Below are 19,740 nucleotides of genomic sequence, written 5' to 3' on the forward strand. Positions count from 1 at the left end.
CTCCCAGGTCATTAATCATCACACAAGTGCCTAGGAGTATCAAGACTTGCACTTTTTTTTTTTTTTTTTTTCCAGAAAGCTCATTATATAATCTGTATTCTACATACATAGTCATGGCAATTCTCATGGATATTATAAAATTACCTGTCATAATATTTTAATAAACATGTTTCATCAGGGGTCCAATGAACAAATACTTTTTAATGGAAAAAGAAAACCAGACACCAAACCCACTTTAAAACTATTTCAGTTTTGATCATGAGGAATGCTGGGTCAGTCGTGTGCCCAGATACTGGTAAGCAAATGGCAAATTGACTTCATTGACTTCAATGGGAGAACAATAGGCCCTTGAGGCAATGTATTTTAAATTACTGATATTCACAGGAATTTCCCTGCAAGCACAAATGTCATACAGTAACCACTGGGCAAGAATAAAATAGTGACATTATTACTAGTGCAGAATAATGGTTCATGACCCTTGCACTGTGCCCTATAGTGCAAATGTCACTACATTTACTAAGATATTTCTTTTCCTTTGTGTCTGAGGGTATGGATCACAGCAGGCAATATTTTTATTTCCACGATGACCTTTGCGAAGCTCGCACAGCTAAATTATGTTATGGCAATGGTACAACCCAAAGGTCATGAAACATTATTCTGCCCTAGTAACTGTTAGGGATGTGATGGGAGTTAGAAGAGGTATCTGTCCCTAGGGCCAGTTTTCCACCTCTGGAGACCTGGATTCAATATTGGCCACAGCAGCTACACACTGGAGGCTAAGAGTCCTCACTAACATTTCACCAGCTAACTAAAGGCTATGCTTCCTGACTCGGTGAAATCCCCTCTCTCTTGCACTACTCCTGAATTATCCAGATAATAATGTTAATATTGGAGGGAGTGACAGCTAATTTCCAAATGCAAAGGAAAATATTGTCAGCCCCTCAGGAATAGGCGTGAAACTACAAAACCAGCTTGAAGGTGAGGAGAAGGCATTATCCTGGATAACACTGACAAAAGAAAAAAGCTTCTGATGCAGCGGTGCACAGCTTGTTGGCAGCAGGCCACACTTGTGCTGTGATTCTCAAAACATTAGGTTATGATGACAACAGTAGTTACTGTGTTAGTCCATGCTTTTCAAAATTACACAAACCTAGGACAGTGGATGAAAAGCATAGCAAAAAGAAAAGTTTCACAAGCATTTTATACCAGACAGGAAAATGAACAGCAACACTGGCTAATGGGTACAAATGTCTCCAAAATATGTGTATTTTCATCACTATGTCATTTAGGGACACAGGATGAAAAGTGACAACAGGAAAAAAAAAGTAAAATCCAAGGCTCAAAATCACATGGAAGACAAAAAAAGCAGCAATGAGACACTAAGGAAGCAGAAGCTGGTGCATCCACCAATGAGTTCGAACTGTCTTGTTGATTCACACACAAGCAACACAAGGTGTAGTAGTTGCAGCAGAAAAAACAAGATTCCTAGGGATGACACATGAATTAGAAAACCATTCACCTCCTTTGTTTCAGAACACCCTGTTCTGGCACTGCCACAACATGTCACTTTGAAACCAAAATGGCATTGGGAAGAATTACACAAACATGAGCATGTGGTTAACCCTGCTGGGGCTTGTTGCCGTGATGTAACCACCTGATTTTTTTCCTTGGTGTTTTGCATGCCAGGATTATACCATTTTTTTTTTTACAATTTTTAGCCTCCGGGCCTTAATTGTATTTGTGCTTTGCTGGTACAACAGTATTTTATGCTGTATAACTGTAACAGAACACCACCTTGTCATGTCTGTGCAACAGTAAGCACATTGCATGATTCTCCTCACACAGAGACAATACTGAAAACACCTTAAATACTCCTCCTGTGATAGAAACAGAGAAGAATTGCACTGAGAGTAAAGAACCAATGGCAATTTCTCAACAGTTTGAGAAAACAAGAAGAATGTGTTTGGGGACTAGACTTTCAAGAAGGTTACCGGTGAGATTCTACTGGATTCTAGATCTAGCTCTTTCATTTTGTTTTAAAAAAAATAAGCAAACAACAACAACCAAAAAAATAAAAAACCACAAAAAAACCCTGACATAATTTTCAAGGAAAATTACCACAGAATAAGATTTTTTTTTTTTTTACAAGGATTGAACGTGCCTGGTGAATGTCACATTGGATTCTCACAGTGCAGCGAACAGATTTTTGTGGCACAAACCTGCCCTCTGCTGGAAGTACAAGAAAACGCTAAATACAAAAGAGAATCCCAATACATTTTGAAAAGGATGTGTTTTATATTTTTTGTACGCAAGCAGCACTTCTTCACATTGTATGTTATCTTTCTCAGAACGAAAATTAACTGATTTTTCAAATTCTGAATAATGCACTTTATTCAGGGCTACAGAACAAAACCTCATCCACCAAGACAACGCTGCCACTCCTGCATAAACCTAAGTTTGTGAAGAAAGGCAAATACTGGTACAGTGAAGAGTTTGCAGGAAGCACTGACGTGATAACAATGCCTATGCCTTCCTTTCCTCATGAAACTCACCACTAGCTGGCACACGTGAATCTCATCTCTGGGAATATTCAATCTTCCTCTGATATTTTCACTCTCTATAAACTGTGAAAATCACATCTATCATTGCTCTCTTGTCCTGCTCCTCCATAATACCAATTATTTTTTGCCTTTAAAAATCCCAAAAACCTGTTTCAACAGCTCCAGGATATATTCTGTACGCCCATACCCAAATATCAATGCATATTAGACCCTTAAGTTACTTTGGCCTGATACAAACACATCATTTTTCATTTAAATAGAATAACCTGTTAAAACTCAGTCTCCTTGCATATAAATGACCATCCAGCCCAAACAAATGAGAGTGATCAGTCTTCCTTCCCTGCAAAGCTGCAGGTGCAGAATGTCTGTAAATATATGGTTTGCAGGTACCATATATTGCAAAAGAAAAGCCCTATTTCTTGCAGCAGCTACACACTCTCAATTGAGAACTAACCTGTGGCTCACTCTTAAATCCTCCAGTTCATTACCCTAGGTATTGCAGCTTGTCCAACCTGGGCACATTGCCAAACGAAGCTATTAATGGCATTAACTCAAAAAAACACTTGTGCCGAAAGATGAACTTCAGGACCACTCACATTATAGCCTCTGCTTTTTAGTGGACTTTTTTTAGTGGACAGCCAGTAAATAGCTGTGCACAGGTGCTCCTGTACAAACACAGGGCTACTTGAAAAATTGTAGCCACCATCACTGCACAGCCCAGGACCTGCAAAACTGCTCATCCATGTTTGAAGATGACTTTTTCACTTGTAGATGTGATCCCACAACTTGGTACTCCAATGGGGTAGGTGGGACTTGAAACGTCAGTGGATCTAAGGTGATCAAACACACTTTTAGCCACCTCCACAATTTCACAGCGCTCCTATATTCAGAATCTGCAACTTTCTGGGGTCTGATAGCTCACCTCCCTGAGCAGCACCTACTGCTGTGCCATTATTCAGCCTTGGTTTTACATCAGCTGGCAGGAGTCTTCTTCACAGAGAAGAAGCAAAGGTGTTCATTCACTCGCTGCTAGGGCTCAACCCCTCTGGAGCTGACTGCTCTACAAGCTGAGCTCACACAGACCTGCCAAGTGCTCAGAGGGACAGCTTAGCCCATGGCATCCCTGGCAGAGAAGTAAAAGTATGGACTCACTGCCTCGCTGGGACCTGCAGATTCTCTGCAGGTTTTTTATTCGTGTTCAGGACAGGAACTCTGGGATCCTGCTGTGCTTCCTCCTATTCCAACTGCAGCCAGCATCCATCATGAAGAACAACATGGACAACCTGGCTGATCACTTGGCTTCTGTGAAAAGCAAAGCTGCTGCACTTACCTGTGCTCTGATTTCAACCAGAAATCCACATGTCCATGTAGGCTCTGATGATCCTGCATTTGAAATCGGAAAAGATTTCTCAGCAATATGAAAGTTGGCCTGCGAAGTGGCAAATACCTCAGACATGCTGAAACTTCTGGAAAACACTTTTAAGTTCACAGCCACACTCTTGGAAGGAAAGACTGCAGCTGGAAATATGTGGAAACACCTTATTCACCCACAAAAAAAAAAAAACAAAAAAACAAAGAACCCAAACTAAAAAAAAAAAACCAAAAAACAAACAAACGAAACAAACAAAAAAACAAAAAAAAACCCCGTATGTATTTCAGAGTTAAATCTTCTGATTATGCACTCTGTAGGAAGGTGTTTCAGTCTAAGCAGTACCCCAGGAGAAACAGAGCCCAAGTCACCTTTGCACTGCACAAATAAGTCTGGTCTTCAGGGCAACCCTCAGCAGGCAGAGGTTTGGCTAGTATCTTGTGTCTATATAATCAGGGTGCTTAAGGTGGAAAAATACAATCCAGTATGAATGGAACATAACAAATGCATTCTTACATTTTCATGTTGCTGAGCAGCCCTGGCATTTAATTAACAGGATCCCAGTATCAAGGTAAATTTGTGATATTTAAGATAATCATTAACTGAGTTAATGTCTTGCATTTGAGTAGTAAATAAAGCCTATCTTTATAAAACCAAAGTAGAGCGGTGAATTAACTGGTTTTATGACACACTCACTTCCTTTCTGTGACAGAGCTCTAACCTACAAGAACTATCTGCTTCAGTAAGTGAGAAGACATGGCATTTCCAGCCAGATCTCATCACCCACCTTAAGGGCTGGTGATGGTACCTGAAGGTGCAACCATAGTGCCCAGGGAGGGTGCACTGGAAAGTGCGATGGGACATGACAGTAAGGCTGGAAGACAGGCTGACAGCATTTTAGGAGCTGAGTTCTTCTCCCAGTTGCTTTCAGGCATATGCCCTGGCACTATGCATCTGCGTTCTAGTCAGGATACCATCCTTTCCCCTCTTTCCTATTTGTCTGCTGCTTTCTGTGAATCTCAGTTCTGTTTGCATTTCAACCTGTGCAAAGTTCTTTTTTTCCCTAGGTTTGTGCAGTCCAGTGGCCTCTATTGAGGAAATAGGTTTGAATTTTTCTGGTTTTAATGTTAATATTCTTGCTTACACAGTTCAAGTCCTGGTAGTACAATGATAATTTTCTTCCTTAGCTGTCACTTACACTCCCTACAGTTTTGTCATAAATTATACCCCCAAAAGGGTACCTATATTTTTAGAATGATCAAAAAGCATTTGACCAAGTGAGTGGGACACATCCCTGAATTTTCTATGTCACAGTTAAACTTATTAGTGCAGGCAGGGGTTTTTTTATTTTTTGCCTTGTAATCTTGAAACACTGTAGTCAGAGCAGATTTTTGCTTTGCCATTTTCAAATTATAATGTGTCAAAACCCTCCTGGGTCTGTCCTGCTCACTTAGTTCTGATCACTGTGCCCTTTCTTTCCTTGAAATTTCCTTTTTTCCAATCAAGACATATTAATTCACTGTCCCTAATTTCAGAGGCAGATGAAGTGCAGCTGACAAGCTTGAGGCGGAGAAAGGATGAAACCAGGTTTGGTCATTTATTTTTTGCTATAAAGTTGAAGTTCCAGAGCACTTCAAAGGCCCAGCCTATGAATGTGGAGACAGCATCTAACATATCCAGGAGCTCCTCTCCATAACAGGTCCTGTGGGCATCACCACAACAGAAATAGTAAACGTTCATTTTCCAGTTGATGCCAAAATACTAGCAGAATACAAAGCACATTTTAAGCGGTAAAAGCCCGAGGGCTGTCCTTATATATTTGCATTGTACCACATAACCAAATAAACTGCTGGTCAAAACACTGCTGCAAAAGATCACAGCCAGAAGAGGATTTTGTGTTGCATTTCCTTCCTTCTCTGGGAGCCAGGTGCTGTGGAGAGACCTTTGGAATCGGCTGCTGCACAGCAGCGCTCACTTGCACAAGAGGGCACTGCAGCCACACACATCAGGGCACAGGGCCTCAGCCCAGCAGCCTGTTCATCTGCAGAACCAGGCTTTAAACAACTCCTCCCCTGAGCTAAGAGCCCCTGTCCTCTCACCCAGGCTGGCAGCGACCACAGCACTCTCTGCTCACCTGCTGCCCCTAAACGCCTTGCACAGACAGGTAGAATGTATTGCTCTGGGGTAAAATATACCCTGCAGAGCTTATCCCAGTTCCAAATTTGAATAAAATTTGACAGTTATGGTTTACCTGCACCCCCAGGAGCTGAAGTCAGGGAAACATCAAAAGCTTCTTTAGAAAAGAAGTTTGAATTCCAGTTTGTGCTATTGAAGAAAACAATGTTCTGTGCTTGTAGTAATGTGAATATTTACATTATACTGGCAAAAAGAAACCTAGATATTAATTCACAGAACTACCTAAAAAGAGCTCATGGCAGATTGAGGTGAAGGGTGCTGAAAACTTCCTAATGTGTCTTCCCATTTGTAAATCCTTAGACCTGTTTATGCTTCCAAATTCTCTGTCTTCAGGATTAGAGCACTCACAGTTTCCATAAATTCAGATCCAAGTAATAGGCACAATATACCCCAAAATATCAGCCTACCACTAACACAAGATACCTGTCAGAGTTACCTAACTTCAGGCTACCCACTTAGTATTTTCAGTTACATTTATAGCAATGAATAACAAATAGCACAGATGTGAAATACTTACATCTTATCGCAGGACCTCAAAATGCCCGAGGTTTGCTCTAGAAACAAAGTAAGAGAAGTCTGTCATATGGAATTGCATTTATGTTCTGATTTGACTCAAGCACTGGGTGGACATGAAGGCTATTTAGAAAAAAAGAAGTTTAGGGTGGGAAAATTAGAAGATTAAAATAAAATCTAAAATCAACCACAGAGAGGGCCATTCCTGGTAAATCAAAGAGTAAGAGCATAAGCAAACCCCACTTGTGCTTTTACAGTGCTTTTCATTTGGCACTAATGATTAACAGAAGTGGTTTGAAAAGAATAAATCTCAGCAACACGGGTTGAGATTTCCAGTGGGGAAATCTGCAACCAAAACATTGCAAAGTCAGGCTGTAGAATTTAAGGGGTTCCTATGGGGAATCAGGATTAAACCACATCAAGGAAGTGTTAAGCATGACAGTCCAGAAAGAGCTGAGGAAATCCTTAAAGCTGATTGCTGGAAGCTCTCAGGAGAGCTATCAATCTGTAACGTGTCTTACTTACAGTGTATTAGCTGCTCCAGGGACAATATGCTGGTTGGGGCAGACTTGGCCTAATGCCACAGAACCACTGTGTTCCTCTGCTCCCCCATGGCACACGGGAACTCCTGACCATGCTGATCCTGTGCCCAGCAATCCACACTAAGCGTTCAGCCTAGATCTCTACATCTTCGTCTAAATGCTAACACACTCAAAGCACAAAACTTCCAGGTATTTTCCTGCTCTTAACACCTTTCTTGTATCTCCTTTTCTTTCTCTGCCCCACTTTTTCCAACCCTTCATTACTGAAGAAAACCTTAACTCATCAACCTGTCTTAGGTGAGGCTTCTTAATGCTGTCTTCTCCTACCATACTCAGAATAAAAAGGCAGCTAAATATCTACTACTTCAGCAGCTGGTATCTATTAAAATTTGCCAGGTCTCAGAACATCTAATAAATTCATGCACTGAATTTATTAGAAAGGTAATTATAAAACCACCTAGTCTTACAAGTCACAGCCTCTCTCTTTCCTGTTCTTTCTTCTTTGCTTTTACATTTTTGTCTTCTGCTGTTGTTGTGGAGCAGAGCTGGACAACAAGCACAGCGAGTGCTCAGCACACTTCACCTAATATCAGGACATGTGGTGCCATCTTTATGCCATGTAAAAACCAAACAAAAACCTCAACCACAAAACTGTCTTCAAAAAAGAACTGCAGATTTTTTTCTTTAAATCCTCTCTGTAGCTAATAAAAGGGAAATAGGGGATATTGGTAAAAACCTTATTGATCTTACAAACATTTAGCTGCCTTCATATCTTCAGAAGATTCAGAGTGCTTGTTATTTGCCACAGTATTTCATAGACCAAAAATGTCAGATAAAGGTTACTACTGTATGGTGACAGTGCCACATAAACATCATGAGCTCTCAGAGCCATTTATTCCAGTAAAAAAATAACACAGCAGATGACATGAAATCAAATGTTATTTTTTTTAATTCTCAGCAAAGTCACAACTAAACCCTGCAGCTGGTGATCCACCTTCAGATTTCCTAGAATTTATCTCCCATCTTCCTTATGCCCAGACACAGCCATAAATTTCTCCTGCTTGCACAAAGATCACCTTTTGTGAGTGGAAAAGCACTTTACTGCACTCAGTGTAAGCATTAAAGAACAGAAGCCTTCCCTGTCCATGAACTGCTGCAAACAATACATGTAAGGTTTGACAAGCTGCTTGTGTATAGCCAGTTCTAACATTTGGTATTTACAAAAACAAAACAACTATAGTAAATTAATTCTACCAAGATCCTTTGCACTAACCACAGAAGAACTACAGGTGCATTTGTAAAGCCAAAGGGCATAGCACTAAAACAGAATAATCCCATGTGACATACAAAAGCAGTGTCTGATTTGCTTCTATCATCCAAAGACATTTGCTTGTAGCCGTGCACTACCTAAATCTAAGGTGTTAATGTACTAGCCTGACTTCAGAAATCTCAGGAGCTGCTCACCCCAGGCAACAGATATTCAGCTTTTTGGGGGGCTTCTGTGCAATATAACACATGAAAGCTCTATTTCTTAGAGGAATAAGGGAGCACCTTACATAACATGTAAAGGAACAGATTCTTTTCCCCCTTTTCTAGGCTGATTCTTCTCTTATTAGATTTGTAAGAAAGATAATCACACTGTTCTTCCATCAACCATCCCCCACACCTAAAGAAAACCTGCCAGAACAAAAATCCCAAATCCCCTCAAACCAACAATTCTCAGAGCCAGTGCAGCACTGGACCATACCTCTCTGTTCAGATCCATTTTAAAGAGCTACAATTTTGTGTTACTAACCTAGGGCCAAATTCAGCATGTTCTACTCATATTAACTTCAATAGTGACGCATGAATAAATAGCATTCAGTGAGACTCCTTATACTGGTAAGAACTACTTATCAATGTGCACACTGACATATCTAGGCCTTTGTGACAGTGTCCCTCTTAGCTGGTCTGAAGGCACCCTAGCTTTGGAAAGTCTCTGCTTCCAGACAGCAATTCCAGAAGCACTTCTTCTTCTTCTACAGAAACAGTTGTTCTATTTGTATCCTACTTTATCTTTCTCCTAACCACAGTCTTCTGCCTTTTGCAAATTGCATCTGAAAGACTGCACACTAGATCACTGTGTATATACACACCCTTTGCATCTTAAGGAGCATTCTAGATGGCCCACAACCATAAAAACATACCCCATTTGCTGTGACAAGAGTTACATTTGCAGTCAGAAGCGCTGGAGAGTTGCAAGCCCACCAAACAGGTCTGTAAACCCTGTATGGGTCGCTGCATTGAAACTGTAAACTGAGATTATTGTGCTGATGGAAGCTGGGAATATCCCTTAAGGCTGAGATCTGGAACCTTCCTCTGAGCTGGAGAGGCTTTCCTTGTAGGGCTGTCCTGCTTTAACTGACATGGTAATTCTTACAACTTGGGAAGAGCTACGCAATTTGGACATTGTTAACAACACACTACAGAGTAGAACTCAAAGCAAATTGGAACACCTTCAGCAGTGAGAAACACCACAGACAGGTGAAGCAGCTCCTGACAGGTCTGGAAGTGTCCAGCTCGAGTGCTGAAAGGAAGTCAGGTTCAGAGCAGACATGCACAAATGGGATGACATAGGGATGAAGACCCTGCATTAGCAAAGAGAATCCATGTGCAGCTCCTGCCCACTTCCTCCTGGTGTGACTCTCTGATGGGCTTCATGCTGCAGAACTGGACTTCATTTTGTGGAAATAAGCAAGAAGCTCTGATTTGGTATTTAAAAGCTCCAGCTCAATGGCCTGTCCCTGGGAAGTGCTGACCACTTGATTTTTGCCGCAGTCAGCTCTTTTTCCCAGCACCCTACACCCTCTGCAGACCCACGCTCTTCCTTAGGGATTTAAGTCCAACATTTCCATCAGGACCTCAGGCAGGGAAGATACCTGACTTACTCAGAAACAGCTCCAAGAAAAGAATGAACAACCTTCAGAGTTCAGCAGCTCAATGATTTGTTTGATGCACAGAAAAAAGCAACAGACTTTTGAGACTACAAGAAACAAAAAGGGAATTGCTCATTTGAAATAGAAGTGGTCAAAACTGTCAGAATATTCTATATTACACAGAAAGCTCTGCTGAAGCAGATACAGGAACCACTGAGCCAGTTCTACTGATCCATTTCAGTCAAAGTTTTGCTCTCCTATGATGCTGCCCTTAATAAACAGCAATGAGCCCGTTGCTGTAGTACAAATAGCAATATGTACTAATAGTACAATAGCAATATGTACTAATAGTACGATAGCAATATGTACTAATAATACCAATAGCACAAATAGAATTATGTACTATTTGCTCATGAGTTCTGTCAGAAGGCAGCAAGCTAAATATGTTGTTACAGCTGCAAGCTGGGGTCATAAAACAAGAGCCTGCAACAAAAAATCTACAGTGGTACAAAACATTCAAAGTTATTTGATCTGAAGCATTTCAGACCCTTTTGGAAAAAATTCTGATGACCTTTTGTTTAAATTCAGCCTGTCTAATCCCACAGCCTGTCTAAACCCAATAAAGGTAATTGTATTCCAACATGATAGAATGTTTCAGTTTAAAAGAAAGCAGAACTCCTGCTTTATTCATTACATTGCATGTGACTTTGATGCAACTGCTGCAGCAGGCTACTGCTTAGAAACTCCAACGGTATTTTCAGTAGAATGGTATTTTCAGTAATACAATTAATACAAGTAATACAAAATACCAAATTACTGAAAATTACAATTACTCCAATGGTATTTTCAGTAATACAATTAATACACTTATATACCTGGCAGATTGGCACCCTTTATTAGAGTTTTGACACTTTTCAGCAATTTAAAACACTGGTGCAAGAAAATATTTTCTTGATACTAATTTTCTGATACTGTATCATAATACAACTGATTGTGAGGCTGTAATAATTTATGGCGTTCTAGGAGTTTCCCATGTAGCTGCAAAATAGAAACTGAACTTCCATTTTGTTTATTAATAATAGCAGCATTCAGAATTCATCAAATGCACCCGCTGACAATGATAATTTTGTGACTGAGGGTTAAGTATGACTTCCTGGCAATTACCAGCACTTCTCCTTTAAAATGGAAATACACTGTTTATAGACATAGTTGCATAAAATGGTAAGTCTGGTTGAAGGACACTTAACATCAGATTTTAAAAGGTGACAGAAGCACACGACATGAATCACTAAGTTTCCATGAAATAACTTTGCTTGATCAAGGCTCTTCAGCTAAGTCTTGAAAGATACGTAAGAATCCCTGAGGGTGGTTGGAAAAACCCTCTAATATCATGAAGTCCAAGCATTAACCCAGCACTGTAAAATCCACCACCAAATAATATCCCCAAGTGCCATATCTACACATTTTTTTAACACCTCAAGGAACAGTGATTCCATCACTTTCTCTGGGCAGCCTGTTCCAATGCCCGACCACTCAGCAAAGACATTTTACCTCATCCAATCTAAGCTTCCTCTAGTGCAACTTGAAGCAATTTCCCCTTGTCCTATTGCCCATTATGTGGGAGAAAAGACTGACCCCACCTGGCTACGACTTCCTTTCAGGGAGTTGTAGAGAACAATAAGGTGTCCCTGAGCCTCCTTTTCTTGAGGCTAAACAGCCACACCTCTCTCAGCTCTGTCTCATCATACTTGTGCTCCAGACCCTTCACCAGCTTTGTTGTCCTTCTTTGGACACCTCCAGCTCCATTCTTTCAGCAGGATTTGTTTGATCGTTATCACATCTTCACACTGGCTCTACAATTGACCTTCCTTAGTCAGCCCAGATCTTCATTCTGTATCTTCCTCTTCTCTGCTCCCAGTGCTCAATAGTGCATGCCTGATGTGCTCTTCAGTGCTGATCCAGGCTTCCAAATTTTCTCTTTCACTTGTGCATCCTCCAGTCAGGCCTCCCTTTTACTCCTACTGAACCACCCCATGAACTTCCAGCCTGGTGATCCAGGCTCTATCCCTGTGCAGGCTGCTGCTGAGCAGGCAGAACTGGGTCCACACACCAGTCAGCAGAAGCACCTTAACACCAGCACCCCGAGCTAGAGGCCATCCATACAAGACCCTACAGCCAAGCCCTGTGAGGACTTATTCCATCTCCCACTGCCTCCAGAAAGCAAGCTTCCCAGCATGGGAACTCGAACTGAAAGAGGGGTGGGTGCTCAGGGAGAGGCAGAAGAAGTGAGAAAAATGCAGCTCCAAATAGAAGCACTCACCCCTGAGGATCTGAAATCCCAGGGATTGTGGCAAAAAATCCCAGAGGAACCTGAAGAAAGTACCTGCTGTCTGAAAACAGATGTAAAAAGGAGATTGCTTGGTGGCATCTCACAGGGGTTACAGAATCACAGTGGGATAGCTCAGATGGCTGGATTGTTGCAATGGATGTAATCAGGTTCTTGAGGAAAAACAGACTGGGAAGGTGAGGAGCATGAGTTAGAGTCCATGCAAAGGGCTGGCTACAAGACATACTGCTTTGCTTTGAACAAGTGACAAGTCAGTCCAGACATGGGTAAGGACCAGAGAACAGTCCAACACTGATGACTTTGTGCTGGGGGCCCACAACAGACCTCCTGATCAGAGGGGGAAGTAGAAGCAGCCTTTGTCTGAAAGCTGAAGGAAGCTCCATGAGCTGGTACTCCAGAACTCTAGACCCCACTGGTTCCCAGGATGAGAACCACCCTGGTATCTGCAGACAGGGTAAAGCATCTGGGCAGAGACAATCCACATCTCTGGTCTGTGTTAATGGTAATTTCTTTGTGCACATGACTGATGAGTCTTCTGGACTTCTTAGAATGGAATGTAAAGGGCAGCCATAAGATTGTGATTAAAAGTCTGAGAAATGAGGACAAATAATACAAACTGGCACTTCAGGAAAGCAGAATTGAGCTTAGTTGAGGGATGTTCTTGGTAAACATCTCATGGAAGAGCTGCTAAGGAAGGGAAAAGGAAAGCCTGTGAGAGCTGGCTCATCTTCAAGGACAGCCACCTCAAAGCACGAGACAGCCCATTCCTGCATGCAGGAAATCAAGCAAGAGTGGTGCAAGGCCAGCATGGAAGAACAGAGAGCACCTTGCTCCTGAGTTCAAATACAAGGATGAAGTATATCAAAGGTATGAGCAGGAGTGAACTTAGTCTGCTAGTCTGTCTCCCACTATGTTGTATGCTTCGAAGTTCTGCAAATTTCTGCAAACACTACCATGCAGACACAGTGAGATTCTTTCTCTTTCTTTTAAAAAACCCTCTTCTGTGGGCTCTTATGAACTTAAACAAGGTGTAATTCCACACCCAGATGATGACTCTCCGTAACTGTTTGGCTTACTGAAGTTCTCATTTGAAACTTCTATATTTAGCCTGGAGTTTAGCGGTTTCTGGTCCTGATTCCAGTGGTGAGTTTGGAAACATTACAGACCTTCAGCTTGTCTTCAGAGGAACATCTGGTCCTGATCTATCCAGACCTTCCTCAAAGTGTGCATCAGAAACACATCAGAGATACACCTTTCACCTGTATCTGTGGGATACTTTCATAGTTACTGATATATCTACAGGGACAGACATCTGCAAACCTATCCAGATCCAGCCACAGCTATGTGTCATTTCCTGAACCAACAGTTCCGCAAGACCAAGTCAAGAACGAAGGATCTTTACTGCCTTTTTTTTTTTAATTACAGCCCCATGTTCCTCAATGCATGTATCATCTTTTTCAAATGAGACAAAGATTTGTGTAATCCACTTAAACCAGCTGTGCCTGGACAATGGCCACCACACCATTCTGCACTCATGTCCTTCTCTCCTCAACTGCTGTTGGCTGGAAATCCCAAGTGTCCTGTGAGATGGCAGCAAACACGATGTTCCCTATGCAGCACGATATGGACCATGTCTCAATCAGCCACTCCATAATAATGAACTTCTAGTCTTTCCAATTGGCACAACCTGCTACTCACACACTGGATTTGAGCTTTCTCCAATTGTAGCTTCCTCCCAAAGATAAAGGAAACATTTTCCACTTCCAGAGCCTGATGCAAAAATTGTTAACTCCATGTATATCTCCTTGTTCCCAAATTAGCCCCAGGAAAACTATCCCAAGAGGGATGTCATTAATTGCAGTTAAATTTGGGTGATATTGCAGGCTCACCAGCCTGCACAAGAAAGGTCATACATTCAAGCAGTATCTGCGTTACTGTGCTCCCTGTCACCTCTTCATATCTGATCTGCCCTCATTTCCTACAGCACAGTGACTTCACAATTCTTTCCCAGGTTCTTTGGCCTTCATGGACACTCAAAAGGAATGGAAAGGCATGAAACATTTATCCCAACAGCCTGGGAGAACACTATTTAATCTGAAGGAGAGAATTCTGTCCTTTTCAATGACAAAGCTGCAATTTCATGATTCACAACATCGCAAAATAAGTCAACGTAAAGTTACACCAAAACCAAATCCTGCCCTCTCCTCTGCACTGCCTCTGTTTTTTTTTGGGCCTTAGTTGAGCCAATTCAACTCGAGAACCCAACAGAATGGAACTGTCCACTTCTCCTGGATGTGTTTTCTGCCAAGTCTGCACAACGAACCAACTCACAGAGGGATGAGCCCCACAGCTGGTACAAGGTAAGAAGTGGACCTGCAAGCCAAGCCTACAAAGGAAACACTACAGAGGGAGAGGTTCATATCTCTTTCTCACAGTAAATGGAGCCATAAATGAGCTCAATCCTCCTCCCACAGATTGACTCGCCCTCTTCAGTAAAGACATACCATAAGAGAGCTTCTTGTTTTAATGCCATCCTTGAGAGTTTGGCCAATTAACCTCTGTAGCTGTTATAACAGAGGACACTGAAAAACAAAACAGAGTTAATCTACTTACTGTCCATCAGGATTTTTTCTGGGTGTGGTTATGGTCAGCCTAAATTTTTCAACAGCATGTTTTTCACTCTGTATTTAGGAGATATTTAAATACTATGGGCAGCCATTAGCACCTCTCAGCAGAACAATATTAAGTATCAGTGTGGAGAATGATGCAGATCAAGCATGATGGATGTGAATAGGGTGAAGGAACACCATTTGCTTTGCTTCCTGCTGCTTTGGCTCTCCCTGTAACTCCTGGTTTGGAGAACATTCTACCAACAAGAAAATGGATCTGTGGTTTTGGGTTTTTTTAATCTCCAGTCCTAGGCTAGGTTGAGAAAACCCCAAAAGGCCATTGTGTCTCATCTTGGGTTCTTCATACTTCCCTACAGACTAAGTACAAGTCAGAGCAGAGAGAGACACCTTAACCACTTAGCAAAATACCCACAATTCAGTCTAGCAGAAGTCAGTCATCTTCCCACAGTTCAAAACAATCCTATCAATGGTGGTGGGTTTATTTTTCTAAGTCTGTGGTGAAATACTCCACTGCTTTCTGCTTGTTCAGTTCTTGTGCAGTGTACTAGAGCCAAACACACCCCTTGTTCCATGCCAAATATGAAATGAAAAGCAGCCTGCCACAGAGCATCCGTCCTCCATCTCCAGGAGACACTGCCCTGAAACTCCTAATATTTCAGGCTGTTTCCAGGGGAATGGCACCTCCTCTTAGGTTTCTCAGTCAATGGGAATTTCAGAAACAAGAAGTGAACCCATATGATAATGAGAGCTTTTGGGAGCAGAAAGCACATTGTGGATATTACATATGTTCTGTTGTACTGTGCAATGATTAAGCATTTTCTGGTACAGCAAAACCAGGGAGCTCATGTTTTCTGATACCAATGGGAATGGCTTTTTCTTCCCATGGCTGGAATAAGGACATTGCTAGAAAGACCTAACCATAGGCAAGGGACAATAAAGTAAATGGTGGAACAAGTGCATGCCCATGGACAGCTGTTTTGGGGTGTGAGAGGTGCTGTAAACCTACATTTCATCATATGCCCACAGCTACTTAAATGCTGTGATTGTACCACTGTGGCATCTCCACCCTATCCAAAAGTCCTCTCACCATTTTCCAGACAAGAGTGTTCACACCAGCCTGCTTAAATGCTTTTGAGGAGCAGTACCTAAACTGGCCAGGTCACCATGCAGACATCCACTGTAGTATGCTGTTACTGTGTGCTGAGGGGTGGTCTGGAAGGAAAACAACAAAACAATCACAAGTACTGCTGCTTAAACTGATGAAAGCCATCACCAGTACCCCTGGCAGGAATATGGAAGTTTTTCATCCTTACATTCAGCTCCATTTGTTCTTCCTGTTCAGCATGAGCATTTCTGCTGATGCACTGATGTGCCTGAAAAATAATCCTGCTGTTCTCCAACCTATCTTGACAAAAAGCATTTCCAGAGTTTTGTAATGCACATATAATTTAAGAAGATCAAGTAGAGAAATATATTGCATATTTGGAACAGAGCTTTACAATGCAGATTTATCTGCTATTCAGAATACCTTCTGGTACAAACTTTAAGAATTTTATTCTTCCTGTGAGTAAAAGCAAGACCACTCAAATGTCACAGATTTTGCAAAAATTTTTCTTTTGGATCAAAGACATTTCCTCTCAAAACAAGAAATTTACCTGGTAGTTCTTCTCAAGTAATCCTGCAAAGGAGCTGCAATGCAAAGGCAGCAGAGCTGAATTTTGCCTTCACTGAAAGAAGAAAGAGAAGAGCTGGGTTAACCATAATCTTGCTACATAAAATGCAAAGTTACTGGAAAATAAGCTGATTGAGGTATCAGAGGACACCAGGCTACACAGGTGAGACTGTCTGTCCTGTCTGGAGTAAAGGATAGGACAAAATTTACATGCTATTGTGAATAGCTCCTGAAAAGTCATCTTCACACTGACATATCCTCTGCAGTCCCAGTTTAAGCAGTTCCCTTACTCAAATTATTCCTTCATTAGGGCAGGAATATCATAATATTCCTACTTGGTATAGGAAGTAAGGAGAGGAAAGCAGTAAAACTTCTGATATTGAGAACTTATCACTAAAAACAAGCATGCTTTAAATACATTACCAAACCATTTTGTTTCCTAATAAAGGTTGCTTACTTCCTCAAAGGAAGTTTGCAACTATGCCAAGCCATTTACAAAGACTGCTTTACTTTGTGGACAAATGGAATTATAACTACTGCATAAAATTTAAGGACTACTGCCCAACCCACACCACAAAACCCTAACCCTGCTCTGAGAAAACCAGGGATCATAACAGAACAGACCCCTTTGCCCTCCTGTTGTGGGCTGCCATATACAACCACAGTACCGAGGAATCCTAACGTGAAGTCTCATCCTCAACCCTGCCAGGGTGATAGTGTTACACAGAGTAATAGATAGAGTGATAACTTCCTGTTACACACACTTCAGCAGTGCTTGCCTCAACCATGAGAGTCCTTTGACAAACCAGTAAACCTGCAGAACTCACACTTCAGCAGAAGAGAATATGGACTTACATGGAGCTGATACAGATTTGTTAATGGATATCCCATTCCACACATCCTTCCCTCACCTACAGACATCACGCCCCACAGAAAGAGAACTGAACTTTTTTGGGGGGCCTTTCTTTCCATGGAGAACACTCCAGGAAAAAGCAAATAACTCTCCTTTTTGCCTGAACTTGATGAAAACAGACAAGTGACTTTGGAACAGCTCTAAAAACACCTGATCAGATTTGGGTCTTAGGCACTCAAAGAAATCTGACTTTAAACAGTGAGAGGATGAAGAATACAGGCTGCTTTTCAAGCTTTAAACATCATTATATAAATTCAGGTATTCATGGCTTGCATTCATTTTAGTGGTATAAGCCAAAGGGTAGCATGCAGTAGGAAAACACACCTGTTCAATGCTTCCTCCAAAAATCAGATGGATGAAGAACACTCATCCGAGGTTTAGTGCTGTTACAGAAACCACATCCTCTGAAGCCTTGTCCCATCCATCTTCTCAGATCATCTTTTGAGGAGCACTAGTCAAAACAGCTGGGAAATTAACCACTTTGCCAATAAATATAACCAAGAAACCAGTTGCCTGCTGCACACAGAAACTAGATAGCCCACAACAGAAAGAAAAATAAATTTTGCTCAGCAACCTGAGACTGAGCTAACAGTCAAAACCGGGGTGGGAGAGGGACTCTTCCTCCAGAAACAGAGTTCTTGCACCTGATTAACACCACTTACAGGTGGAAACCCTCTGCAGGCAAGTAGTTTCCCTGTGACTAAACTCAGGCCTTTATTTTTAATCACCAGGATCAGAACTGCAGATTTACCTCCTTTCCACCCAGGATTCCCTGTGTTTTTGTACTCCTTCAGGCACGCAAACCACACAGCACTCCATCTCTCCTGCACTTCCCCTTCCTCTCCTGCATTTCATCTGACTCTGAAATGAAAACAGGGGAGAGGGCAGCAGGTTAGAGGAAAGCCTGCAGAGGATTCCTCCTTCCCAGATTAGGATTTAATTGTATTCCTAGTGAGTCCCTTCTGGTTGCGCTCGGTCTTTCAGATGAATGTTTCATCAATATGATTAGGATCACATCCCTCAGTCTCGTCTATTTACACAATCGGTTGTGACAGCTCAGAGTATAGTACTCCCTAAAGGAAATATTAGATACCACCCTATCTTTTTATTCAAATCAAATTTTGCACTCCGCACTCTCAGGCTAATGTCATTCTCCCATGGATTACATATTTGTGATACCCAGAAAGCACTAAAATCCTTCCAATAAGGATGAGATTAATATTTATATTAGCCATACTGGTATTATTATGAACAGGGCTATGGAGATCTGGGGAAGGGGAGGAGTGGGCTATGGAGCTCCAGGGGCTGGGGAATTTGGCTTGTATGTACAAAAAAAATTACGGCAGTAACTAAATAATAATAATAATAATAATAATAATAATGCAAGCCACAATTGTATGGGGTGAAGGGGCATAAGGGAAATGCCTGTGGGCCCCATCTCCCTCACCTCCATCCCCCCGCCGCACTTTGTACCCAGAGCTGAGGCCCCTCAGCTGTCCACCGCCGGCTCCCCCAGCCGATATTCCCCTTGGGAACTGGGAACGGGAATTTCTGAGGCACAGCGGTACCGCAGAAGCCATCGGGGGCCCATTCCTCAGAGACAACCCTGAGGGGAGGGCGGCGGCGGCTGAGGGGGGCTGTAAAAATACCCTTTCCCGGGAAAGCCCCCTCCATGAACGCCGTGCTCGCCTCAGAGGGGAGAAGGTGGGAACAAACCTTTTCAACAAGGTGTTAAAAAGGCGGCGTTGAGGAAGGTGGGAGCGGAAATTCAGAGCGAAAGTAAAACCCCATCGCATTACTCGAAGAGAAAACATACCGAAAAATATCTCCTCCTTCCTCCCCAGAGCGCTGAGGTGGCCTGCCCGAGGAGGAAGGAGCCCTTTCTCCAGAGAGGGTCGGGAGGTGCCGTCGGAAGAAAGAGTTTCGGCGTCGTTTCCTTTTCCCGCCCGGGTGCGAAGCGACGGCGGTAAGGTTTGCAGCGAGCGGCGACGGAAGAAGTTTCGTTGGAAAAAATACCAGGGGGGTGTTCCCGACGTGCCAGGTCTGCGTTAACGAAAACAACCCAAAAAACAAAGTCTTCGG

The 19,740-nt window shown here is 42.2% G+C and overlaps 1 long non-coding RNA gene across 1 annotated transcript; it reads right to left on the bottom strand.

The window, feature by feature from the left end:
* Positions 1 to 4,302: 4,302 nt before the first annotated feature.
* Positions 4,303 to 18,500, bottom strand: LOC146441183 (uncharacterized). Its single transcript, XR_014850414.1, has 4 exons — positions 18,410 to 18,500; positions 16,729 to 16,800; positions 6,644 to 6,762; positions 4,303 to 4,390 (listed from the first exon to the last, which is right to left on the bottom strand). It is a non-coding gene; the product is annotated as an uncharacterized LOC146441183 (long non-coding RNA).
* Positions 18,501 to 19,740: the final 1,240 nt, after the last annotated feature.

Source organism: Lichenostomus cassidix, chromosome 2 (genome assembly GCF_008360975.1).
Source record: "Lichenostomus cassidix isolate B80296 chromosome 2, HeHo_3.0, whole genome shotgun sequence".
Taxonomy (NCBI): domain Eukaryota; kingdom Metazoa; phylum Chordata; class Aves; order Passeriformes; family Meliphagidae; genus Lichenostomus; species Lichenostomus cassidix.